The 27,118-nt window shown below is 43.6% G+C and overlaps 1 protein-coding gene across 2 annotated transcripts in view; it reads left to right on the top strand.

The window, feature by feature from the left end:
* Window positions 1-27,118, top strand: part of LOC130281964 (rap1 GTPase-activating protein 1-like) — a 147,459-nt gene that overhangs the window by 14,889 nt on the left and 105,452 nt on the right. Inside the window, exon 1 of one of the 2 annotated variants that reach the window (XM_056529764.1) lies at window positions 15,859-15,913. The exons of the other annotated variant lie outside the window; for it this stretch is intronic. The gene's annotated coding sequence lies outside the window, so the exon portion shown is untranslated. Of the gene's footprint in view, window positions 1-15,858; window positions 15,914-27,118 lie in introns of those variants that run through there. 2 annotated transcript variants of the gene reach the window in all.

The raw sequence follows: 27,118 nt of genomic DNA, 5'->3' as shown, positions 1-27,118 counted from the left end.
CGATCCTCTAGCACGGTCCACGCCAATCCCTCTCTGGCACAGAGGATCCACTACCTGCCAGCCGGCATCGTGACAGTTATATTCTTGTATATAGTAACAGTATTATAGTAGTTATATTTTTGTATATAGGAGGCAGTATTATAGTAGTTATATTCTTGTATATAGGAACAGTATTATAGTAGTTATATTCTTGTATATAGGAGCAGTATTATAGTAGTTATATTCTTTTATATAGGGGGCAGTATTATAGTAGTTATATTCTTGTACATAGGAGGCAGTATTATAGTAGTTATATTCTTGTATATAGGTGCAGTATTATAGTAGTTATATTCTTGTATATAGGAGCAGTATTATAGTAGTTATATTCTTGTATATAGGAGGCAGTATTATAGTAGTTATATTCTTGTATATAGGAGCAGTATTATAGTTGTTATATTCTTGTATATAGGAGAAGAATTATAGTAGTTATATTCTTTTATATAGGGGGCAGTATTATAGTAGTTATATTCTTGTACATAGGAGGCAGTATTATAGCAGTTATATTCTTGTATATAGGAGCAGTATTATAGTAGTTATATTCTTGTACATAAGAGGCAGTATTATAGTAGATATAGGAGACAGTATTATAGTAGTTATATTCTTGTATATAGGAGCAGTATTATAGTAGTTATATTCTTTTATATAGGGAGCAGTATTATAGTAGTTATATTCTTTTATATAGAGGGCAGTATTATAGTAGTTATATTCTTTTATATAGGAGGCAGTGTTATAGTAGTTATATTCTTGTATATAGGAGCAGTATTATAGTAGTTATATTCTTGTATATAGGAGCAGTATTATAGTAGTTATATTCTTGTACATAGGAGGCAGTATTATAGTAGATATAGGAGACAGTATTATAGTAGTTATATTCTTGTATATAGGGGCAGTATTATAGTAGTTATATTCTTTTATATAGGAGGCAGTATTATAGTAGTTATATTCTTGTATATAGGAGGCAGTATTATAGTAGTTATATTCTTGTATATAGGAGCAGTAGTATAGTAGTTATATTCTTGTACATAGGAGGCAGTATTATAGTAGATATAGGAGACAGTATTATAGTAGTTATATTCTTGTATATAGGAGCAGTATTATAGTAGGTATATTCTTGTATATAGGAGCAGTATTATAGTAGGTATATTCTTGTATATAGGAGGCAGTATTATAGTAGTTATATTCTTGTACATAGGAGCTGTTTTATAGTAGATATAGGAGACAGTATTATAGTAGTTATAGTCTTATAACGGCTTTAGTGGACAGCTTGAAAGTGAAGATAATGTCACATTTCTTTGTTGTTCTTTTGCACAGAATAAGGGTAGTATATTTATATTGAATATTTAATCCATATATTATTATATTATATAGTATATTGTGTATCATAATGATAGTGGTAATACAGGGGCCACACAAATAAATGACAATTGTTTCCTCCTTGGCTGTTACGAAGCCATTTGTATGCTCTGTCATACTGAATATACAGGAAAGTAGCAAAGTCCGCGCTCAGTGACCTGTTTCACAATTCTGCACTAAGCTCTAGTTTGCACACTTCTTAGTTCCTGCTTAGAAATAGCTCTGCACACAGTAGCATAACTTTTGGGGGGGTCTTAATCACGGACACACTTACGACCATGCCCCATAGTCCAGGGGTCCAACGGGCAGAACTAGTAGAAGCTTCCACCATCTCCTGCTGGTTCAGGAAACTAGCAAGAGAAGGAACCTGTAATCCTAGGATTCATATTAATTTGTATTGGTGTCTTGCTATAAGAAGCTTTAGGTTGTTTTGGAAGGTTGCTGCAAAGCCTTTATGCAGTGGGCTAAAACTGTGGCCCTCCAGATGTTGCAAAACTTCAACTCCCAGCATGCCCGGACAGCCAACGGCTGTCCGGGCATGCTGGGAGTTGAAGTTTTGCAACATCTGGAGGGTCATAGTTTGAGACCACTGCCTTTATGCAATAGTTTACTGAATATATAAGCAGAAAGTATAATCCTGTACCCTTCTGAATTCATCATGCCTTATCTATCCACAATCACATCATCAATAAACACCAGCGACCCATTTCCACTGGCAGCCACCCATGTCCATGCCATAGCTCTGCCTCCACCATGCGGGACAGATGATGTGCTATGCTTGAAATCACGTTTGCTGTTTCCTATAATTCTGGTACCCCTCGATTTTAATCTTCCAGTATAAATACATTTGTCATATCTATGTCTATGTATCAGAACTAGAAAACATATGTCATACGATAAGTCTTTATTGACTTTATTATTTAGGACAACACGTTTCACAGGTTTGCTGTTCAGTACCTTCCGGTGTACAGTGGGGCTTCAAGATGTATTTGTTGGGCAAGACCTGAGGAAGGCGCATGCAAGCGCCGAAACCCGTCGACAATGAAGTTGACCATTTGACCTGTCCTAAAGTCAACACAACAGATGCAAAAGATATATATATATATATATATATATATATATATATGCAGATAAAGTAAGGCTGCTCACCACTCTCGCGTTTGCTGCACTGTCTCGTGCTACGGACACCGGTACCGCTCCCGGCTTAGTAAAAGTCACACAAGAAAAACGTCCGGCACTCGGGAAGATGCAGGTAAAACTTGTCAATGGCTTTATTCACACGCTTTAAGGCAGGACACAATCTGACGCGTTTCACACACTCAGGTGCTTAGTCGTAGATAGACATACACTCAATAATGCAGGTTAAAATACACATGAGTTTGGTCACATGACCACATGAATCTTAATTAAAAACAGTTGGTTACAAAACATGGCATTGGGAATCATGATCACATTTAGTCATTCGGAGAAAGTTCACACAAGGGTGCATGCAGATAATGCGGTTTTCAAATTTCAATTTTGATTTAAATTTCAATCTCGAATGGTCTGAAAGCTAGTTATTCAATAATACTCCTAAATGTTCCATCATCAAGGATATTCATGTTCATTTGGAGTACATATTTACCAAAATAAATAGTATGGACTATACCTATACATCAGGATCTGAAATATTTATATATAGATTAATAACCGCATGATATGCATCTCGCCGTGCGAACACCCCCCTATGATTTGCGACACTCAAAAAATTATAAATATACAAGAAACGAGGAGTATATATTAGACCGGGAACTAAACATACGTGGTTAGCAATGAATTGTATACATCAAATATATTCTCTTATTCAATTTATGCACACGTTAACATTAAATCCAATCTTTTGTTTAACCCTTGCGGGTATCTTGTTCCCAAAAGGAACATCCAATGTGCCTCTCTATTGTATAGCTTCTTTCTAAGATCGCCTCCCCTGGGTCCTAAGGTGACTTTTTCTACTCCCAATACTCGTAAATGGGTGGTATCCCCTGAGTGGGACTCTCTGAAGTGACGTGACAGCATGGAAATGCTTGTTAAGGTACTTTTAGCATCCGTAATATGTTTCCTAAACCTCATTTTTAATGAATTCCCCGAGCATCCTACATACTGCAAATTGCAAACAATACATGTTGCTACGTATATAATGGATTTAGTGTTACAATTGATATACTGGTGTATATTGTATGTTCTATTTGTTGTGCAAGACGTTACAGTATTTGAATTTACCATGTGTGTACATGTGATGCATCTGGTATGACCGCATTTGCGATTACCTATGCTCCTCAACCAGTCCCGGTCCTTTACACTTTCCTTTTGACTAGTAAATAGACTAGGTGAGACTCTGGTTCCAATAGTGGGGCCTCTCCAGGACACAATAGGAATACCCTCTGATAATAAGTCTCTTAATATTGGATCTGTTTCTAATACCGTAATATATCTGTTTATTATTTTCTTAATCTGTCCAAATTGAGTACTGTATGATGTCACGAAAAATGGTGGTTTATCCTTATTCGGATTTATGTTTTCATTTTTGATTGTATTTTTGGCTAATTTACCTCCAGCCTTGTGTAAGTCCCTTCTATTTTGATGCCTTCTAGAATAGGATACTAGTTCCTCGCGCCCCAGTCCCTCCATTTTTATCTGTGCTTTTTTTAGAATTTTTTCGCTACAACCCCTCAAATGCTCAAATCTAGTATGGAGTTCCTCTGCTGCAATTTTAAATTGTTTCTCGCAAGAGCAGTTACATTTTATTCTGCATAATTCCTCAAAGGGAATATTATCCAAGACGTGTCGTGGATGACAGGAGGAGGCCAATAAAATGGAGTTAGAGGCTGTATCTTTTCTATAGGGACGAATTTCTATACCATTACTCCCACTAATCAACGAAATATCCAAAAAATTAATTGTATTTTTATCGAAATGTGAGGTGAACCCCAAATTTAAATTGTTGTTCCCAATGTACCTAACAAATTCCAAAAATTGTGTCTCCGTACCCCTCCAGATTATCAATAAATCGTCTATATAGCGACTGATCCAGTGTATATTATCATGATATGGGTTATTATCACTGAAAATGAAGAGCTGCTCCCAATGAAACATGTAGATATTTGCAAAAGATGGGGAATATTTGGCACCCATTGATGCTCCCCTGGTCTGCAGGTAGAAACCACCATCAAACACAAAGTAGTTGTGTTTAAGCAAAAACTCCGTGGCGATGGTGATAAATTCCCGCAGACCAGGGGAGTATGTGCTGAATTTTTCCATATGGGCAGACAGAGCCTCTAAGCCCTTAGACCAGGGAATGCATGGATATAAGCCTATAACATCACAGGTTGCCCATGACAACTGCTCATCCCAAACAATTTTTTCTAAGATATTGATAACATGCTTAGTATCTTGTGTAAACGTGGGGGTAATTTTAGTCAAGGGTTGGAGATAGTGATCCACCCACTCCCCAAGGCGCTCACCCAGCGATCCAATGCCGGCGACTATAGGTCGAAGGGGAGGTGGAAATACACCTTTGTGCACCTTGGGGAGTGAGTGGAACACTGGAGTAACTGGATTCTCTACAAACAGATACTCCTCCAGTTTTTTGTTAATTGCCCCCAGGGCTACACCCTCTTCCAATATTTTCTTAAGTTCCATTTGGTACGTTTTAGTGGGGTCATTTTTTAATCTACAGTAAGTTGATGTATCTGATAACATGTCCTCATTAAGTTTTTTATATAACCCTGAATCCAAAACAATAATATTTCCACCTTTATCGGCATTACGTATCACGATAGATTTATTGGAGCATAGGTAATCGCAAATGCGGTCATACCAGATGCATCACATGTACACACATGGTAAATTCAAATACTGTAACGTCTTGCACAACAAGTAGGACATACAATATACACCAGTATATCAATTGTAACACTAAATCCATTATATACGTAGCAACATGTATTGTTTGCAATTTGCAGTATGTAGGATGCTCGGGGAATTCATTAAAAATGAGGTTTAGGAAACATATTACGGATGCTAAAAGTACCTTAACAAGCATTTCCATGCTGTCACGTCACTTCAGAGAGTCCCACTCAGGGGATACCACCCATTTACGAGTATTGGGAGTAGAAAAAGTCACCTTAGGACCCAGGGGAGGCGATCTTAGAAAGAAGCTATACAATAGAGAGGCACATTGGATGTTCCTTTTGGGAACAAGATACCCGCAAGGGTTAAACAAAAGATTGGATTTAATGTTAACGTGTGCATAAATTGAATAAGAGAATATATTTGATGTATACAATTCATTGCTAACCATGTATGTTTAGTTCCCGGTCTAATATATACTCCTCGTTTCTTGTATATTTATAATTTTTTGAGTGTCGCAAATCATAGGGGGGTGTTCGCACGGCGAGATGCATATCATGCGGTTATTAATCTATATATAAATATTTCAGATCCTGATGTATAGGTATAGTCCATACTATTTATTTTGGTAAATATGTACTCCAAATGAACATGAATATCCTTGATGATGGAACATTTAGGAGTATTATTGAATAACTAGCTTTCAGACCATTCGAGATTGAAATTTAAATCAAAATTGAAATTTAAAACCGCATTATCTGCATGCACCCTTGTGTGAACTTTCTCCGAATGACTAAATGTGATCATGATTCCCAATGCCATGTTTTGTAACCAACTGTTTTTAATTAAGATTCATGTGGTCATGTGACCAAACTCATGTGTATTTTAACCTGCATTATTGAGTGTATGTCTATCTACGACTAAGCACCTGAGTGTGCGAAACGCGTCAGATTGTGTCCTGCCTTAAAGCGTGTGAATAAAGCCATTGACAAGTTTTACCTGCATCTTCCCGAGTGCCGGACGTTTTTCTTGTGTGATATATATATATATATATATATATATATATATATATATAATAGAAAGAGTTTATCAGCTCACACAGTGCACAGCAATCCTCGGAACAAGTAGCACAACAGATGAAAGATCTGTTGTGCTAGATGCAAAAGATAGGTTGACTCTATTTTTCAGGACAACAGGTATCACAGGTCCACGGTTCAATACCTTCCAGTGTATAGAGCGGCTACCAAATGAATCACTTGTACTAGAAGGGGTTTAACAGTGGAACTGAGGAAGGTGCATGCTAGCGCCGAAACCTGTCGACATATTCAATAAAGTCGACCTTTTGACATGAGAAGGAAGGATTGTCCGTCACCAGGTATGCTCTAAAAGATCACTTTTTATTCATGCCATAGCAAGGAAACAAACATCACAGGACTGTAGTAAACTGACGCGTTTTGCTCTCTCTTGAGCTTAAACGTAGACTCAGTCTAGACTGAGTCTACGTTTAAGCTCAAGAGAGAGCGAAACGTGTCATATTACTACAGTCCTGTGATGTTTGTTTCCTTGCTATGGCATGAATAAAAAGTGATCTTTTAGAGCATACCTGGTGACGGACAATCTTTCCTTCTCATACGCTGTTGAAGCCGGGGCGGGACCGGCGGGTCCGTGGCAGCACAGGTGTGTTGGGGATCTGCCTCCGGAGGTGAGCGGACACCATTGCATTTGGACCTTTTGACATGTCCTAAAGTTAACATAACAGATGCAAAAGATAGGTTGACTCTATTATTCAGGACAACAGGTATCACAGGCCCACCTTTCAATACCTTCCAGTGTATAGAGCAGCTACCAAATGAATCGCTTGTGCTAGAAGAGGCTTAACAGTGGAACTGAGGAAGGCGCATGCTAGCGCAGAAACCCGTCGACCTATTCAATAAAGTCGACCTTTTGACATGTGCTAAAGTCAACACAACAGATGCAAAAGATAGATTGACTCCATCATTCAGGACGTTTCACAAGTCCACCATTCAATATCTTCCATTGTACAGTGGGGCTTTCACATGCATCTGCTGTGCTAGAAAGGGTTTAACAGTGGACCTGAGGAAGGCGCATGCTAGCACCGATAACCGCAACTGCGAGCATCATCAGTCGGTGTGACCTCGCGGACAACCCGCGAAATGGAACCGTCGTCACACAAGCTCGGCTGAGCTCAGATCTTTTCCTCTCCCCGACCCGAACCGCTGTAACCTTACCAGCATGGAATAAAAGCGCCTTCTTTGGCATATACGGGGTGAGTGCGGGATATGTACTTTTCTCTTCTTGATAAGAAACCGAAACCCGTTGACCTATTCAATAAAGTTGACCTTTTGAAATATCCTAAAGTCAACACAACAGATGCAATAGATAGATTGACCTTATTATTCAGGACAACACGTTTCGCAGGTCTACCATTCAATACCTTCCAGTGTACAGTGGGGCTTCCATGTGCATTTGTTGTGCTAAAAGGGGTTTAAAAAAAACTTTGGGGACGGAGTGTTGAGTGTCAGTCACCGCTTTGTGCAGTAGTCGGCACGCCCCATTCAGGAGGAGAGCTGGGGAGCCTTTCGGGAGATCACGGTTGGGGTGTGGGTCCCAGCAGTTGGACCCCCCCACCCTCAATCTGACACTTGTTCCTTATCCTTACAATAGGGGATAGTTTTTTATATCTCAGAGTACTCCTTTAAAGGAGTAGTGTAGTGCCCGGTCTGAAAAAAAAATTAAAATAAACTTTCACTCACCTTCCTACGTTCCCCCGTAGCGCCGCTACAGCTGTTTGGTCCTCTGGTCTGGTCTTCTTCCGTGTGCACAGATCGTCACACAGCGCTCAGCATATCACTGGCCACAGCAATGTCCTGCCTGATCCTGTGATAAGCTGAGCACCATGTGATGATCCGTGCACAGGAAGAAGACAGGAACAGAGGACCAATCAACTGAGCACCGTGTGATGATCCGTGCACAGGAAGAAGACAGGAACAGAGGACCAATCAACTGAGCACCGTGTGATGATCCGTGCACAGGAAGAAGACAGGAACAGAGGACCAATCAACTGAGCACCGTGTGATGATCCGTGCACAGGAAGAAGACAGGAACAGAGGACCAATCAACTGAGCACCGTGTGATGATCCGTGCACAGGAAGAAGACAGGAACAGAGGAACAATCAGCTGAGCACCGTGTGATGATCCGTGCACAGGAAGAAGGCAGGAACAGAGGACCAATCAGCTGAGCACCGTGTGATGATCCGTACACAGAAAGAAGACAGGAACAGAGGACCAATCAGCTGAGCACCGTGTGATGATCCGTGCACAGGAAGAAGACAGGAACAGAGGACCAATCAGCTGAGCACCGTGTGATGATCCGTGCACAGGAAGAAGACAGGAACAGAGGACCAATCAGCTGAGCACCGTGTGATGATCCGTGCACAGAAAGAAGACAGGAACAGAGGACCAATCAGCTGAGCAGCGCTCCAGGTGAACGCAGGAAGGCAAGCGAATGTTTATTAAAAAAAAATTTCAGCCCGGGCAGAACAGAGGAGTAATAGTCTGCACTAGACTGCACCTTTAAGTGCACGCTTCTCCTCGCTCGCTCTAATGATCGTGGGGGGCCCAAACGCTCTGATCCCCGATGAAACAAAACTTCTCATATGTCTCTAGGACATGTCAAAAGTTTTGCTAAATGACAGGGGAACTCAAAAAGTAAAGAGTCTTCTTATTAAAGGGTACCTCTCATCAAATAAACTTTTGATATATTTTAGATTAATGAATGTTGAATAACTTTCCAATAGCATGTTAATGAAAAATATGCTTCTTTCTATTGTATTTTTCCCGATCAGTCCTGTCAGCAAGCATTTCTGACACATGCTGGAGTCCTAAACACTCAGAGCTGCCAGCCTGCTTTGTTCACAGCCAAACAGGCTGTGAACAAAGCAGGCTGGCAGCTCTGAGTGTTCTCCTTTGTGAACAAAGCAGACTGGCAGCTCGTAGTGTTTAGGACTCCAGCATGAGTCTGAAATGCTTGCTGCCAGGACTGGTAGGGAGACCCCTAGTGGTCATTTCTTCAAAGTGGAAAATTAAATAGAAAGAAGCATATTTTTTAATAACATTCAATTGTAAAGTTATTCTGCATACATTAATCTATAATATATCAAATGTTTTTTTGATGAGAGGTACCGTTTAAGTACAAAAGTCGCTACTTTTAGACAACCGAGGTGCAATTTTTTTTACAGTTTCACTTCTGACTGTGAACATACAGCTTCAATAAAGTCTCCCGGTATGTGACTCAGCTAGTCTGCAGGGCTGGTGCGAGGATTTTTACCCCGCTAGGCCAAAGCTAATTTTGCCACCCCTTGACCCCGCCCATTGGCTCAGCCCTTTGACATGCCCCACCTTACTACTGGGGTGACACACTATAACAAACCTCCTCATATAATCACCTTACTACTGGGGTGACACACTGTAACAAACCTCCTCCTCATGTAATCACCTTACTACTGGGGTGACACACTGTAACAAACCCCCTCCTCATGTAATCTCCTAACTACTGGGGTGAAACACTGTAACAAACCTCCTCTTCATGTAATCTCCTTACTACTGGGGTGACACACTGTAAAAAACCTCCTCCTCATGTAGTCTCCTTACTACTGGGGTGACACACTGTAACAAACCTCCTCCTCATGTAATCACCTTATACTGGGGTGACACACTATAACAAACCTCCTCCTCGTGTAATCTCCTTACTACTGGGGTGAGACACTGTAACAAACCCCCTCCTCATGTAATCTCCTTACTACTGGGGTGACACACTGTAACAAACCTCCTCCTCATGTAATCTCCTTACTACTGGGGTGACACACTGTAACAAACCTCCTCCTCATGTAATCCCCTTACTACTGGGGTCACACACTGTAACAAACCTCATCATCATGTAATCTCCTTACTACTGGGGTGACACACTGTAACAAACCTCCTCCTCATGTAATCTCCTTACTACTGGGGTGACACACTGTAACAAACCTCCTCCTCATGTAATCCCCTTACTACTGGGGTCACACACTGTAACAAACCCCCTACTCATGTAATCTCCTTACTAGTCGGGTGACACATTGTAGCAAACCCCCTCCTCATGTAATCTCCTTACTACTGGGGTGACACACTGTAACAACCCTCCTTCTCATGTAATCACCTTACTACTGGGGTGACACACTGTAACAAACGTCCTTCTCATGTAATCACCTTACTACTGGGGTGACACACTGTAACAACCCTCCTTCTCATGTAATCACCTTACTACTGGGGTGACACACTGTAGCAACCCTCCTTCTCATGTAATCTCCTTACTACTGGGATGACACACTGTAACAAACCTCCTCCTCATGTAATCACCTTACTACTGGTGTGACACACTGTAACAACCCTCCTTCTCATGTAATCACCTTACTACTGGGGTGACACACTGTAGCAACCCTCCTCATGTAGTCACCTTACTACTGGGGTGATACACTGTAACAAGCCTCCTTCTCATGTAATTTCCTTACTACTGGGGTGACACACTGTAACAAACCTCCTCCTCATGTAATCTTCAAACTACTGGGATGACACACAGTAACAAACCTCCTCCTCATGTAATCTTCTTACTACTGGGGTGACACACTGTAACAAACCTCCTTTATTTCTGCAGGCAGAGTGGCGCCCCATCAAGAGGGCGCTCTAGGCGGCTGCCTACTTTGCCTATGGGCAGAACCGGCCCTGCTAGTCTGTTGTCTGTTTCGAAAGGGTTAGAGCAAAATTCTGTTGATTCTACACCAGTGTTTTCCAACCAGAGTGCCTCCAGCTGTTGCAAGACTACAACTCCCAGCATGCACGGACAGCCGAAGGCTGTCCGTGCATGCTGGGAGTTGTAGTTTTGCAACAGCCGGAGGAACCCTAGTTAATAAGAACTCTGTTCTACACAGAGTAGATGGGATTTTTATAGTAAAGAGCTGGTTCCTCTGACAGTCTCTCACTTTCTGCTCTTCCTGTGACCCTGGCTTGGATGTCCCTATACCTAATATGCAGCTCCATTCCCATAACTCTTTGTTATGCTTTGCAGGTTATGGTCAGGGCAGATCTCACGTTCACCTTGCATTTTCTACATTGTTAACCCTGCAATGTGAAACTTTGTCATTTTTGCCATTTTTGACAGTCAGGCTGACAGACTGCGGCCAATGTGATACATTCTATGGGGTCATGTTACACCCAGGGGTCAAGTCCTGGGGGAAAAAAGTGTGGGAGCTCACCCAAGATTTCCACTCAAGGGCTGGTCCTGCAGGACTCCACCTAATGGGAACAGTGTTCCTGCTGTGCAAAAAGTGCAGGAACTAAGTTCCTTTGTGTTCCTGCAGGACTTGTGCAGTGGTTACAGGTCATCCCTGGAGGTCATTTACCACGGCTCAGTCTATCCGAGTTCTATCTATACAAATGTTCACAGTGGTTTCCATTGATGAATGGCAGATGTCTAGGCCGTAGTCGAGTTCCGTACAACTCTACCGGTTCGCCAATGCTCCACTGGCCTTCATGATCACCAGATATTACATGGACAGAGGTGGCAGCAGAGAGCACTGTGGTCAGACCGGAAAGAACTACACAACTTCCTCCATTTGTTTTCCACCAGAGTACCCCTTTAAGCTTGCCCCAAGGTGCTAGAAATGGGTATCTCTTTGTGGAGTTGGCGGAAACCCTGTAGAGACCTGGTATAAGGGTGTAGTAGATGTTTCAAGTCATGGTGACTTTGGGATGCATTAAGTAGACAGAGAAGGCAATCTGTACACCATGACTGGATGGCCAACCAAAGCTCCGGTAGATTTGGGGGTTACTGAAAGTTAAATGTGGCTACATTGCAATATCAATGCTGTCATAATTATTCACATACAGTAGTTGCTGACATCATAGACAGCTTTGATATGGCCACCTAAAATGTGATCTTACAACTGCATCCAACTCATAGGCACTCAACAAAGTGACGTACCCCGGGGAACTATACTGCCTACCTAATGTGGGGGGACTATACTGACAACCTAATGTTGGGGAACTATACTGCCAACCTAATGTGGGGGGACTATACTGACAACCTAATGTGGTGGGAACTATACTGACAACCTAATGTGGGGGGGACTATACTGCCAACCTAATGTTGGGGAACTATACTGACAACCTAATGTGGTGGGAACTATACTGACAACCTAATGTGGGGGGGACTATACTGCCAACCTAATGTTGGGGAACTATACTGCCAACCTAATGTTGGGGAACTATACTGACAACCTTATGTGGGGGGAACTATACTGACAACCTTATGTGGGGGGACTATACTGCCAACCTAATGTGGGGGGAACTATACTGACAACCTAATGTGGGGGGAACTATACTGCCAACCTAATGTTGGGGAACTATACTGACAACCTTATGTGGGGGGAACTATACTGCCAACCTAATGTTGGGGAACTATACTGACAACCTTATGTGGGGGGACTATACAAAAATATAAAATTGTATATTCTGATCCCTATTGCTCTTTTATTTTTCTGTATATGGGGATGTGAGGGTCATTTTTTGCGCTTTGATTTGTAGTTTTTATCGGTACCATTTTTTTTAATGGGACTTTTCAATTGCTTTTTAGATATTTTTTATGGTATTTGAAGTGACCAAAAATGTGCAAATCTGGTTAGTGCTCTATTACGACTTTTGGGGCCCCTCTTTTGATTTTGTCTTGGGCCACGCTATGCCTAAAACCGACCCTGCTACCAGCTGGGATAAATCTAAAAGATAAGAAGAACATATTAAATATAGCTGCAAGCAGCAATCCAGGTGGCCAAGCTGCACAGCCGGGTTATATAACACGATTGCTTTGACCTCTGATGGTGGAGAAGGTCATCATGGACATGACTGCTAATTTTCACATTGTTCTGACAAGCAATTTCACAGAAAACTATGTTTGCAGAATATGGCGCAATCCAATATGGCTGCCAAATTTGGTGATCAATTGTGGTACACAAAGGGATCATGAACATGTGTGCTAATTTTTTAATTTTTCTGACCAGTAATTTTAAAGAAAACTATTAATGTGCATAGAAGATAGATTCAAAGATGAAATATCCGCACTCACCGTTAGGTTAGCGACAGCCAGCTCCTAGGAATCAATGATGGTTAGACCAACGGAACGGGGACCATGCTGTAACGGGCGCTCAGGTGTGAGGCGTTAACCGGTTATTTTGCGCTATGTGCGCTTCGTCCAGCCTCTAACTAGCATCATTGCGCTCGGCTTTTTATTATGCTGGCGAGTGTGCAATGATCATGTGACTTATCCACCGGAACTTACGTGATATTAAAAGATATAAAAAGCTGAGAAATATTAAAGCATAGATATCACTGAATAACATGTAATCTATATCAAAGCTAGTGTTGCTTGCGAATATTCGCAATTCGAATATTATTCGCAAATATCGCATATTCGCGAATTCGCGAATTCCGCGAATATAGCGCTATATATTCGTAATTACGAATATTCGTTTTTTTTTAATTTTTTTTATTTTTTTTTCTTCACAGTACACATCACAGTGATCATCCCTCTCTGCTTCCAGCTTGTGTGGTGTAAAGAAGGCTCTACTACTACTGTGTGAGACTGCCGTGCGTAAATTCGCATCTGCGAAAATTAGCATACGCTATATTTCGCATATGCGAATTTCGCACATGCTAATTTTGTATATGCAAATTTTCACATATGTTAATTTTCGCATACGCGAATTTTCACATATGCGAAAATAAAACGAGGAGATAACGAATATGCGAATATTCGCGAATATATGACGAATATTCGTCCATATATTCGCGAATATTCGCGAATTCGAATATGGCCTATGCCGCTCAACACTAATCAAAGCATAGAAATGTATTTATAGCCCTATTTAGGACGTAAGAGAAAATAATTAGAGGAGCAGATTTATTCTAAGAAAGGGGCCGTATCAACTCGGTCATTAAAGCCGAGCGGGCCTTGCGCTTCCAAACGCATTATCCAATGTGATTCTGCTCTCAATAATCTAAGATTCCTATCTAAGGGGGAATCTGTGTGCCGAATAACTTCCAAGCCTCCAAATTTGAGGCCTTCAGGACTGTTAGCATGCACTTCCTTCATATGTTGAATAGATCTCGGGGGAACCTAAACCTGTTCGTAATGAATAGGTGTGCTCCCTAAATCTAATCCTTAATTGCCGGTTTGTTTTACCTATGTAGTAGAAATTACAACTACATGTTACAAAGTATACTACATACGTGGATCTACATGTAATCAAATCAGTGATGGTGTAAGTATCGCCTCCCAAATTAATTACATTATTATTTACATTATATTTACCGTATTTTTCGTCCTATAGGACGCACCGGCGTATAAGACGCACCCAATTTTTAGGGGCAAAATCTTAAAAAATAAAGATTTTGACCCCAATAGTGGTCTTCAACCTGCGGACCTCCAGATGTTGCAAAACTACAACTCCCAGCATGCCCGGACAGCCGTTGGCTGTCCGGGCATGCTGGGAGTTGTAGTTTTGCAACATCTGGAGGTCCGCAGATTGAAGACCACTGCAGGAGGAGGTAATACTCACGTGTCCCCGCCGCTCCAGACCCGTCACCGCTGCCCTGGATGTCGCTCCATCACTGTCGCCGTGTCCCCGTCACTCTGGAACGCCTCTGCTGCCGGCCGGGTATCCTCGCTTTCCGTCGCCGCCATCACGTCGTTACGCACGCCGACGCACGTACGCGACGACGTGATGACGAGGAAGGAGAGCGCCGGCCATACAGGGGATCCCTGAACGGAGAAGACACCGAGGAGGCAGGTAAGGTCCCCCCCGGTGTCCTGTAAACACTAACCCGGCTATTCAGTCGGGCTCTTCGGGACCGCCGCGGTGAAATCGCGGCGGTCCCGAACAGCCCAACTGAGCAGCCGGGTTAGTGTCACTTTCCCTTCAGACGCGGCGGTCAGCTTTGATCGCCGCGTCTGAAGGGTTAATACAGGGCATCACCGCGATCGGTGATGTCCTGTATTAGCCGCGGGTCCCGGCCGTTGATGGCCACAGGGACCGCCGCGATAGGGGTGTATTCGCCGTATAAGACGCACCGACTTTTTCCCCCCAGTTTTGGGGAAGAAAAAGTGCGTCTTATACGGCGAAAAATACGGTACATTGTGGGCAATTGCCACATTTTTTGTTGCCTTTAGAAGCAAAATTAGTCAGCCACTGTTCATTTTTTTTGTTACGTTTTTTTCCGTTGTCTGCTATTTTTGTTCAATTTCTCACCCAAAGTAACATTTCTCCTATATGTAATAACAAGTCTTCTAATTGCTACTTCATGTAAATCAGTGTCACCTTCTAAAATGTGCCAGTTTTTGTTGATAGCCCATTTTATGGTAGAATTCATTGCACTGTTATTGAAGGCAAAATAGAATCTTTTATTATCTTCATTGTATGGTTGTTTGACTGGTGGGAAAATCAACTCATTCCTTTTAATATTTTTAGCTCTTCTATGCGCAGCTGTCAAAACATGATTAGGGTATCCCCTTCTGGACAGTCTAGAGGTAAGTTCTTTGGCTTGTTGTTCATAGATTACCGGATCACTATTATTCATTTTAAGACGAAGCAATTGTCCGTATGGTATAGCATCCTTAACTTGAGTAGGATGAGAACTGGAATAGTGTAAAATTGTATTTTTAGAAATAGATTTTCGATATCCCTTGGTTTTTAATTTGCCTTCATCTGCATATACAATCAATTCCAAAAATTCTATTTGAGAGCCTCCATATTTACTAGTAAGACACATACCGTATTTTTCGTCCTATAGGACGCACCGGCGTATAAGACGCACCCAATTTTTAGGGGCAAAATCTTAAAAAATAAAGATTTTGAACCCAATAGTGGTCTTCAACCTGCGGTCCTCCAGATGTTGCAAAACTTCAACTCCCAGCATGCCCGGACAGCCGTTGGCTGTCCGGGCATGCTGGGAGTTGTAGTTTTACAACATCTGCAGGTCCGCAGATTGAAGACCACTGCAGGAGGAGGTAATACTCACGTGTCCCCGCCGCTCCGGACCCGTCACCGCTGCCCTGGATGTCGCTCCATCGCTGTCACCGTGTCCCCGTCGTTCCGGAACGTCTCTGCTGCCGGCCGGGTATCCTCGCTCTCCGTCGCCGCCATCACGTCGTTACGCACGCCGACGTACGTACGCGACGACGTGATGACGAGGAAGGAGAGCGCCGGCCATACAGGGGATCCCTGGACGGAGAAGACACCGAGGAGGTAGGTAAGGTCCCTCCCGGTGTCCTGTAAGCACTAACCCGGCTATTCAGTCGGGCTGTTCGGGACCGCCGCGGTGAAATCGCGGCGGTCCCGAACAGCCCGACTGAACAGCCGGGTTAGTGTCACTTTCCCTTCAGACGCGGCGGTCAGCTTTGATCGCCGCGTCTGAAGGGTTAATACAGGGCATCACCGCGATCGGTGATGTCCTGTATTAGCCGCGGGTCCCGGCCGTTGATGGCCGCAGGGACCGCCGCGATAGGGGTGCATTCGCCGTATAAGACGCACCGACTTTTTCCCCCCAGTTTTGGGGAAGAAAAAGTGCGTCTTATACGGCGAAAAATACGGTATTGACACTATTAGTGTTATTAAGATATGCGATGAACTTGTTGCAAGTTTCTTCATCGCTATTCCATATAATTAGTATGTCATCGACATATCTCCAAAAGGCTTTTATGTATTTAAGAAATGGATTATCAAGACAAAAGATGACATTTTTTTCAAACATAGACAAAAAAAAGAGACTCTCGGGTATAGAGACTCTCTATGCGGATATAGAGACTCTCAACATCCACAGAAACCAAAGAGTATGTCTCTGCCCATTCAAAGGTTTCTACAAATTGCAAAATATCACCAGTATCTTTAAGGGATGAGGGCATTTGGGGTATCAAGGGATTTAGAGCCCAGTCGACATATTTAGATAAAAATTCTGTAACTGCTCCTCTTCCGGCAACTATGGGTCGGCCGGGGGGGGAATGACCCCCTTATGGATTTTTGGAAGGAGGTACCACTTTGGTCTAGATGGATGCGCTGGTATAAGTTTTTCAGCAGTTTTGATATCTATGATACCTTGGGCAACCTTATCTCTCAAAAAAGATCTCAAAGAAAACTATGTTTACAGAATATTGCGCAATCCAATATGGCCGCCAAATATAGTGATCAATATAGTACAGGAAGTACATATCATGCACTTACCCGGTATATGCCAAAGAAGGCGCTTTTATTCCATGCTGGTAAGGTTACAGAGGTTCGGGTCGGGGAGAGGAAAAAATCTGAGCTCAGCCGAGCTCGTGTGACAACGGTTCCATTTCGCGGGTTGTCCGCGAGGTCACACCCACTGATGATGCTCGCAGTTGCGGTTATCGGTGCTAGCATGCGCCTTCCTCAGGTCCACTGTTAAACCGTTTCTAGCACAGCAGATGCATGTGAAAGCCCCACTGTACAATGGAAGGTATTAAATGGTGGACTTGTGAAACGTGTTGTCCTGAATGATAGAGTCAATCTATCTTTTGCATCTGTTGTGTTGACTTTAGCACATGTCAAAAGGTCGACATTATTGAATAGGTCAACGGGTTTCTGCGCTAGCATGCGCCTTCCTCAGTTCCACTGTTAAACCTCTTCTAGCGCAAGCGATTCATTTGGTAGCCGCTCTATACACTGGAAGGTATTGAAAGGTGGACCTGTGATACCTGTTGTCCTGAATAATAGAGTCAACCTATCTTTTGCATCTGTTGTGTTAACTTTAGGACATGTCAAAAGGCCGACTTTATTGAATAGGTCGACAGGTTTCGGCGCTAGCCTGCACCTTCCTCAGTTCCACTGTTAAACCCCTTCTAGTACAAGTGATTCATTTGGTAGCCGCTCTATACACTGAAAGGTATTGAACCGTGGACCTGTGATACCTGTTGTCCTGAAAAATAGAGTCAACCTATCTTTTGCATCTAGCACAACAGATCTTTCATCTGTTGTGCTACTTGTTCCGAGGATTGCTGTGCACTGTGTGAGCTGATAAACTCTTTCTAATATATATATATATATATATATATATATATATATATATATATATATCTTTTGCATCTGTTGTGTTGACTTTAGGACAAGTCAAATGGTCAACTTCATTGTCGACGGGTTTTGGCGCTTGCATGCGCCTTCCTCAGGTCTTGCACAACAGATACATCTTGAAGCCCCACTGTACACCGGGAAGGTACTGAACAGCAAACCTGTGAAACGTGTTGTCCTAAATAATAAAGTCAATAAAGACTTATCGTATGACATATGTTTCTAGTTCTGATACATAAACATAGATATGACAAATGTATTTATATGGGAAGATTAAAATCGAGGGGTACCAGAATTATAGGAAACAGCAAACCTGATTTCAAGCATAGCACATCATCTGTCCCGTATGGTGGAGGCAGAGCTATGGCATGGACATGGGTGGCTGCCAGTGGAAATGGGTCGCTGGTGTTTATTGATGATGTGATTGTGGATAGATAAGGCATGATGAATTCAGAAGGGTACAGGATTATACTTTCTGCTTATATATTCAGTACTTTATTGTGCAATTCAATATGGCGGCCACACCATGTGACCAAAAGTCTTTATAATGAACAAATCTGACTCTGCACAACAGCGTAACCACATACAGCGATTTATATATCTGTAGCTTTAGCGGTTGTAGAGAAGAAGATTTTAGAATATTGTGAAAAATAGCCACAAAAACCAAGATGGCGGCCTTACCAAGTGACCTATATACCTTTATAGTACACAAGAGTATGCACAGCTCGTGGGTCTACCACTATGCAAAGTCACATGTTTTATGGAGTAACAGTGCAGCAGAAATAAGCATTTGAAGTCAGCGCCGGAATAATAATAATCTAAGCAATAACAATAGGTGGCTACCTAACTAGTGCACCAGTAATGTCAAATGTGTCAATACCAGTGTAAAAAAAAAAAACTCTTAAATAAAAATAATTATTAACCACTTAACAACCAATGAGGTTTATGTCGCTCCATACACAGCCACTACTGGTTGTTTGTAGCAGCTGAGGGCCACCGCTAAGAGCCAGCATGTAGCAATCTCCGTAATACTGCCCCCTATGTACAAGAATATAACTACTATAATACTGCTCCTATATACAAGAATATAACTACTATAATACTGCTCCTATATACAAGAATATCACTACTATAATACTGCTCCTATATACAAGAATATAACTACTGTAATACTGCTCCTATATACAAGAATATAAATACTATAACACTGCTCCTATATACAAGAATATAACTACTAGAATACTGCCCCTATATACAAGAATATAACTACTGTAATACTGCTCCTATATACAAGAATATAACTACTATAATACAGCTCCTATATACAAGAATATAACTACTATAATACTGCTCCTATATACAAGAATATAACTACTATAATACTGCTCCTATATACAAGAATATAACTACTATAATACTGCTCCTATATACAAGAATATAACTACTATAATACTGCTCCTATATACAAGAATATAACTACTATAATACTGCTCCTATATACAAGAATATAACTACTATAATACTGCTCCTATATACAAGAATATAACTACTGTAATACTGTCTCCTATATGAAAGAATATAACAACTATAATACTGCCTCCTATACACAAGAATATAACTACTATAATACTGCTCCTGTTACGCCGAGCGCTCCGGGTCCCTGCTCCTCACCGGATCGCTCGCAGCATCCTCTCATTCGCAGCGCCCCGGTCAGACCTGCTGACCGGGTGCGCTGCAATATTACTCCCAGCCGGGATGCGATTCGCAATGCAGGAGGCGCCCGCTCGCGATGCGCATCCCGGCTCCCGTACCTGACCCGTTCCCTGTCTGTCTTGTCCCGGCGCGCGCGGCCCCGCTCCTTAGGGCGCGCGCGCGCCGGGTCTCTGCTATTTAAAGGGACACTGCGCCACTGATTGGCGCAGCAGGCCTAATTAGTGTTTTCACCTGTGCACTCCCTACTTATACCTCACTTCCCCTGCACTCCCTCGCCGGATCTTGTTGCCCTTGTGCCAGTGAAAGCGTTCCCTTGTGTGTTCCTAGCCTGTGTTCCAGACCTCCTGCCGTTGCAAATGACTACGATCCTTGCTGCCTACCCTGTCCTTCTGCTACGTCCGACCTTGCTCTTGTCTACTCCCTTGTACCGCGCTTATCTTCAGCAGTCAGAGAGGTTGAGCCGTTGCTGGTGGATACGACCTGGTTGCTACCGCCGCTGCAAGACCATCCCGCTTTGCGGCGGGCTCTGGTGAATACCAGTAGCAACTTAGAACCGGTCCACCAACACGGTCCACGCCAATCCCTCTCTGGCACAGAGGATCCACCTCCAGCCAGCCGAATCGTGACAGTAGATCCGGCCATGTATCCCGCTGAAGTCCCGCTGCCAGTTGTCGCCGACCTCACCACGGTGGACGCCCAGCAGTCGCAACAGATAGCGCAACAAGGCCATCAGCTGTCTCAACTGACCGTGATGCTACAGCAGCTATTACCACAGCTCCAGCAATCTTCTCCTCCGCCAGCTCCTGCACCTCCTCCGCAGCGAGTGGCCGCTTCCAGCCTTCGATTATCCTTGCCGGATAAATTTGATGGGGACTCTAAGTTTTGCCGTGGCTTTCTTTCGCAATGTTCCCTGCACTTGGAGATGATGTCGGACCAGTTTCCTACTGAAAGGTCTAAGGTGGCTTTCGTAGTCAGCCTTCTGTCTGGGAAAGCTCTGTCATGGGCCACACCGCTCTGGGACCGCAATGACCCTGTCACTGCCTCTGTACACTCCTTCTTCACGGAGATTCGAAGTGTCTTTGAGGAACCTGCCCGAGCCTCTTCTGCTGAGACTGCCCTGCTGAACCTGGTCCAGGGTAATTCTTCTGTTGGCGAGTATGCCATCCAATTCCGTACTCTTGCCTCCGAATTATCCTGGAATAACGAGGCCCTCTGCGCAACCTTTAAAAAAGGCCTATCCAGTAACATTAAAGATGTGCTGGCCGCACGAGAAATTCCTGCTAACCTGCATGAACGTATTCATCTTGCCACCCGCATTGACATGCGTTTTTCCGAAAGGCGTCAGGAGCTCCGCCAGGATATGGACTTTGTTCGCACAAGGCGGTTTCTCTCCCCGGCTCCTCTCTCCTCTGGTCCTCTGCAATCCGTTCCTGTGCCTCCCGCCGTGGAGGCTATGCAAGTTGACTGGTCTCGCTTGACACCTCAAGAGAGGACACGACGCCGCATGGAGAACCTATGCCTGTACTGTGCCGGTACCGAACATTTCTTGAAGGATTGTCCTATCCGTCCTCCCCGCCTGGAAAGACGTACGCTGACTCCGCACAAAGGTGAGACAGCTCTTGATGTGAACTCTGCTTCTCCACGCCTTACTGTGCCTGTGCGGATATCTTCTTCTACCTTCTCCTTCTCTGCTATGGCCTTCTTGGATTCCGGATCTGCAGGAAATTTTGTTTTGGCCTCTCTCATCAACAGGTTCAACATCCCGGTGACCAGTCTCGCCAGACCCCTCTACATCAATTCTGTTAACAATGAAAGATTGGACTGTACCGTACGTTACCGCACGGAACCTCTCCTAATGTGCATTGGACCCCATCACGAAAAAATTGAATTTTTGGTCCTCTCTAACTGCACTTCAGAAATTCTTCTTGGATTACCGTGGCTTCAACGCCATTCCCCAACCCTTGATTGGTCCACAGGAGAAATCAAGAACTGGGGTACTTCTTGTCACAAGGACTGTCTTAAACCGGCTCCCAGTACTCACAGTCGTGACCCTGTGGTTCCCCTGGACTATGCTGATGTTTTTTGCAAAAAGCAAGCAGAGACTTTGCCTCCTCACAGGCCTTATGACTGTCCTATTGACCTCCTCCCGAGTACTACTCCACCCCGGGGCAGAATCTATCCTCTGTCTGCTCCAGAAACCCAAGCCATGTCGGAGTACATCCAGGAGAATTTAAAAAAGAGGTTTATCCGCAAGTCCTCCTCTCCTGCCGGAGCTGGATTTTTTTTACCTCTTATCTTGGAACTCTTTGATCGCTTACAAGGTGCCCACATCTTTACCAAACTGGACTTAAGAGGTGCTTATAATCTCATCCGCATCAGGGAGGGGGGCGAATGGAAGACCGCATTTAACACCAGAGATGGACACTTTCAGTATCTGGTCATGCCCTTGGCCTTTGCAACACCCCTGCCGTCTTCCAAGACTTTGTGAATGAAATTTTTCGTGATCTCCTATATACCTGTGTTGTGGTTTACCTGGACAATATTCAGATTTTTTCTGCCAACTTAGAAGAACACCGCCAGCATGTCCGCATGGTTCTTCAGAGACTTCGGGACAATCAACTTTATGCCAAAATGGAAAAATGTCTCTTTGAATGTCAATCTCTTCCTTTCCTAGGATACTTGGTCTCTGGCCAGGGACTACAAATGGACCCAGATAAACTATCTGCCGTGTTAGATTGGCCACGCCCCTCCGGACTCCGTGCTATCCAACGTTTTTTGGGGTTCGCCAATTATTACAGACAATTCATTCCACACTTCTCCACTATTGTGGCCCCTATCGTGGCTTTAACCAAGAAAAATGCCAATCCTAAGTCCTGGTCTCCCCAAGCGGAAGACGCATTTAAACATCTCAAGTCTGCCTTTTCTTCTGCTCCCGTGCTCTCCAGACCTGACCCATCTAAACCCTTTCTATTGGAGGTAGATGCCTCCTCAGTGGGAGCTGGAGCAGTTCTTCTACAAAAAAATTCTTCCGGGCATGCTGTTACTTGTGTTTTTTTTTCGTGGACCTTCTCTCTGGCGGAGAAAAACTACTCCATTGGTGATCGCGAACTACTGGCCATTAAATTGGCGCTTGAGGAATGGAGGCACCTGCTGGAGGGATCAAAATATCCAGTTATTATATACACTGATCACAAGAATCTCTCCTATCTTCAGTCTGCCCAACGACTGAACCCTCGCTAGGCTAGGTGGTCGTTGTTCTTTGCCCGTTTTAACTTTGAAATCCATTTTCGCCCTGCTGACAAGAACATTAGGGCCGATACCCTCTCTCGTTCTTCTGGTGCCTCTGAAGTAGAGGCCTCTCCGCAACACATCCTTTCTCCGGACTGTCTGATCTCCACTTCTCCAGCTTCCATCAGGCAAACTCCTCCAGGGAAGACCTTCGTTTCTCCACGCCAACGTCTCGGGATTCTCAAATGGGGACACTCCTCCCACCTCGCAGGCCATGCGGGCATCAAAATATCCTTTCAACTCATCTCTCGATTTTATTGGTGGCCGACTCTGGAGACTGATGTTGTTGATTTCGTGCAGGCCTGTACTGTCTTTGCCCGGGATAAGACTCCTCGCCAGAAGCCCGCTGGTCTCCTTCATCCTCTGCCTGTTCCTGAACAGCCTTGGTCACAGATTGGTATGGACTTTATTACGGACTTGCCCTCATCCCGTGGCAACACAGTTGTTTGGGTGGTCGTTGATCGATTTTCCAAGATGGCACATTTTATTCCTCTTCCTGGTCTTCCTTCAGCGCCTCAGTTGGCAAAGCAATTTTTTATACACATTTTTCGCCTTCACGGTTTGCCCACGCAGATCGTCTCGGATAGAGGCGTCCAATTCGTGTCTAAATTCTGGAGGGCCCTCTGTAAACAGCTCAAGATCAAATTAAACTTCTCTTCTTCTTATCATCCCCAATCCAATGGGCAAGTAGAAAGAATTAATCAGGTCCTGGGTGACTATTTACGGCATTTTGTTTCCTCCCGCCAGGATGACTGGGCAGATCTTCTACCATGGGCCGAATTCTCATACAACTTCAGAGTCTCCGAATCTTCTGCTAAATCCCCATTTTTCGTGGTGTACGGCCGTCACCCTCTTCCTCCCCTCCCTACTCCCTTGCCCTCTGGTTTGCCGCTGTGGATGAAGTGACTCGTGATCTTTCCACCATATGGAAAGAAACCCAAAATTCTCTTTTACAGGCTTCATCTCGGATGAAAAAATTTGCTGATAAAAAAAGAAGAACTCCCCCCATTTTTGCTCCCAGAGCAAGGTATGGCTCTCCGCTAAGTATGTCCGCTTTCGTGTCCCGAGTTACAAACTGGGACCACGCTATCTTGGTCCTTTCAAAATCTTGTGCCAGATTAACCCTGTCTCTTACAAACTCCTTCTTCCTCCTTCTCTCCGTATTCCCAATGCCTTCCATGTCTCTCTCCTTAAACCACTCATCCTTAACCGCTTCTCTCCCAAAGTTGTTTCTCCCACTCCTGTTTCCGGTTCGTCTGACGTCTTTTCTGTGAAGGAGATTCTGGCCTCCAAGATTGTCAGAGGTAAAAGATTTTTTCTGGTGGATTGGGAAAACTGTGGCCCAGAGGAGAGATCTTGGGAACCTGAGGACAACATCCTAGACAAAAGTCTTATCCTCAGGTTCCCAGGCTCCAAGAAGAGGGGGAGACCCAAGGGGGGGGGGTACTGTTACGCCGAGCGCTCCGGGTCCCCGCTCCTCCCCGGAGCGCTCGCAGCATCCTCTCATTCGCAGCGCCCCGGTCAGACCTGCTGACCGGGTGCGCTGCAATATTACTCCCAGCCGGGATGCGATTCGCGACGCAGGAGGTGCCAGCTCGCGATGCGCGTCCCGGCTCCCGTACCTGACCCGTTCCCCGTCTTTCTTGTCCCGGCGCGCGCGGCCCTGCTCCTTAGGGTGCGCGCGCGCCGGGTCTCTGCTATTTAAAGGGCCACTGCGCCCCTGATTGGCGCAGCAGGCCTAATTAGTGTTTTCACCTGTGCACTCCCTACTTATACCTCACTTCCCCTGCACTCCCTCGCCGGATCTTGTTGCCCTTGTGCCAGTGAAAGCGTTCCCTTGTGTGTTCCTAGCCTGTGTTCCAGACCTCCTGCCGTTGCCCCTGACTACGATCCTTGCTGCCTGCCCTGACCTTCTGCTACGTCCGACCTTGCTCTTGTCTACTCCCTTGTACCGCGCTTATCTTCAGCAGTCAGAGAGGTTGAGCCGTTGCTGGTGGATACGACCTGGTTGCTACCGCCGCTGCAAGACCATCCCGCTTTGCGGCGGGCTCTGGTGAATACCAGTAGCAACTTAGAACCGGTCCACCAACACGGTCCACGCCAATCCCTCTCTGGCACAGAGGATCCACCTCCAGCCAGCCAAATCGTGACAGCTCCTATATAAAAGAATATAACTACTATAAATCCAAAAAGCGAGTAAAGAAAGGAGTACCACACTCACCCACTGTCAAAAGCGGGGAACAGGAGAGGTTTATTTCAGATCATAAGATCGGAATAACAGGTGCAGGACGTGGAGGAGAGAAAAAAGCCACACACGACTAGTTTCGCGCCGGACGGCGCTTTCTCTGGCTGACTTTGGTAGCCAAGTCAGCCAGAGAAAGCGCCGTCCGGCGCGAAACTAGTCGTGTGTGGCTTTTTTCTCTCCTCCACGTCCTGCACCTGTTATTCCGATCTTATGATCTGAAATAAACCTCTCCTGTTCCCGGCTTTTGACAGTGGGTGAGTGCGGTACTCCTTTCTTTACTCGCTTTTTGGATTTATATGAATACTATACCGTTACCTGCACCTCCAGGTCTAGCCTGGATTATCAGTCCACCTGCACAGCCTCGCATTGTATGCTAAGAACTTTGCCTGTTACTAAGGGAAACCACACAATAGTGCCACTCATCTTGTTGGACTATATAGCTACTATAATACTGCTCCTATATACAAGAATATAACTACTATAATACTGCTTCTATATACAAGAATATAACTACTATAATACTGCTCCTATATACAAGAATATAACTACTATAATACTGCCTCCTATACACAAGAATATAACTACTATAATACTGCCCCCTATATACAAGAATATAACTACTATAATACTGCTCCTATATACAAGAATATAACTACTATAATACTGCTCCTATATACAAGAATATAACTACTATAATACTGCTCCTATATACAAGAATATAACTACTATAATACTGCCTCCTATACAAGAATATAACTACTATAATACTGCCTCCGATACACAAGAATATAACTACTATAATACTGCATCTATATACAAGAATATAACTACTATAATACTGCTCCTATATACAAGAATATAACTACTATAATACTGCCCCCTATATACAAGAATATAACTACTATAATACTGCTCCTATATACAAGAATATAACTACTATAATACTGCTCCTATGTACAAGAATATAACTACTATAATACTACTCCTATATACAAGAATATAACTACTATAATACTGCTCCTATATACAAGAATATAACTACTATAATACTGCTCCTATATACAAGAATATAACTACTATAATACTGCTCCTAAGTACAAGAATATAACTACTATAATACTGCTCCTAAGTACAAGAATATAACTACTATAATACTGCTCCTATATACAAGAATATAACTACTATAATACTGCTCCTATATACAAGAATATAACTACTATAATACTGCTCCTAAGTACAAGAATATAACAACTATAATACTGCTCCTAAGTACAAGAATATAACTACTATAATACTGCTCCTATATACAAGAATATAACTACTATAATACTGCTCCTATATACAAGAATATAACTACTATAACACTGCTCCTATATACAAGAATATAACTACTATAATACTGCTC

Source organism: Hyla sarda, chromosome 7 (assembly GCF_029499605.1).
Source record: "Hyla sarda isolate aHylSar1 chromosome 7, aHylSar1.hap1, whole genome shotgun sequence".
Taxonomy (NCBI): Eukaryota; Metazoa; Chordata; class Amphibia; order Anura; family Hylidae; genus Hyla; species Hyla sarda.
This window is presented reverse-complemented; position numbering and strand designations above follow the sequence as displayed.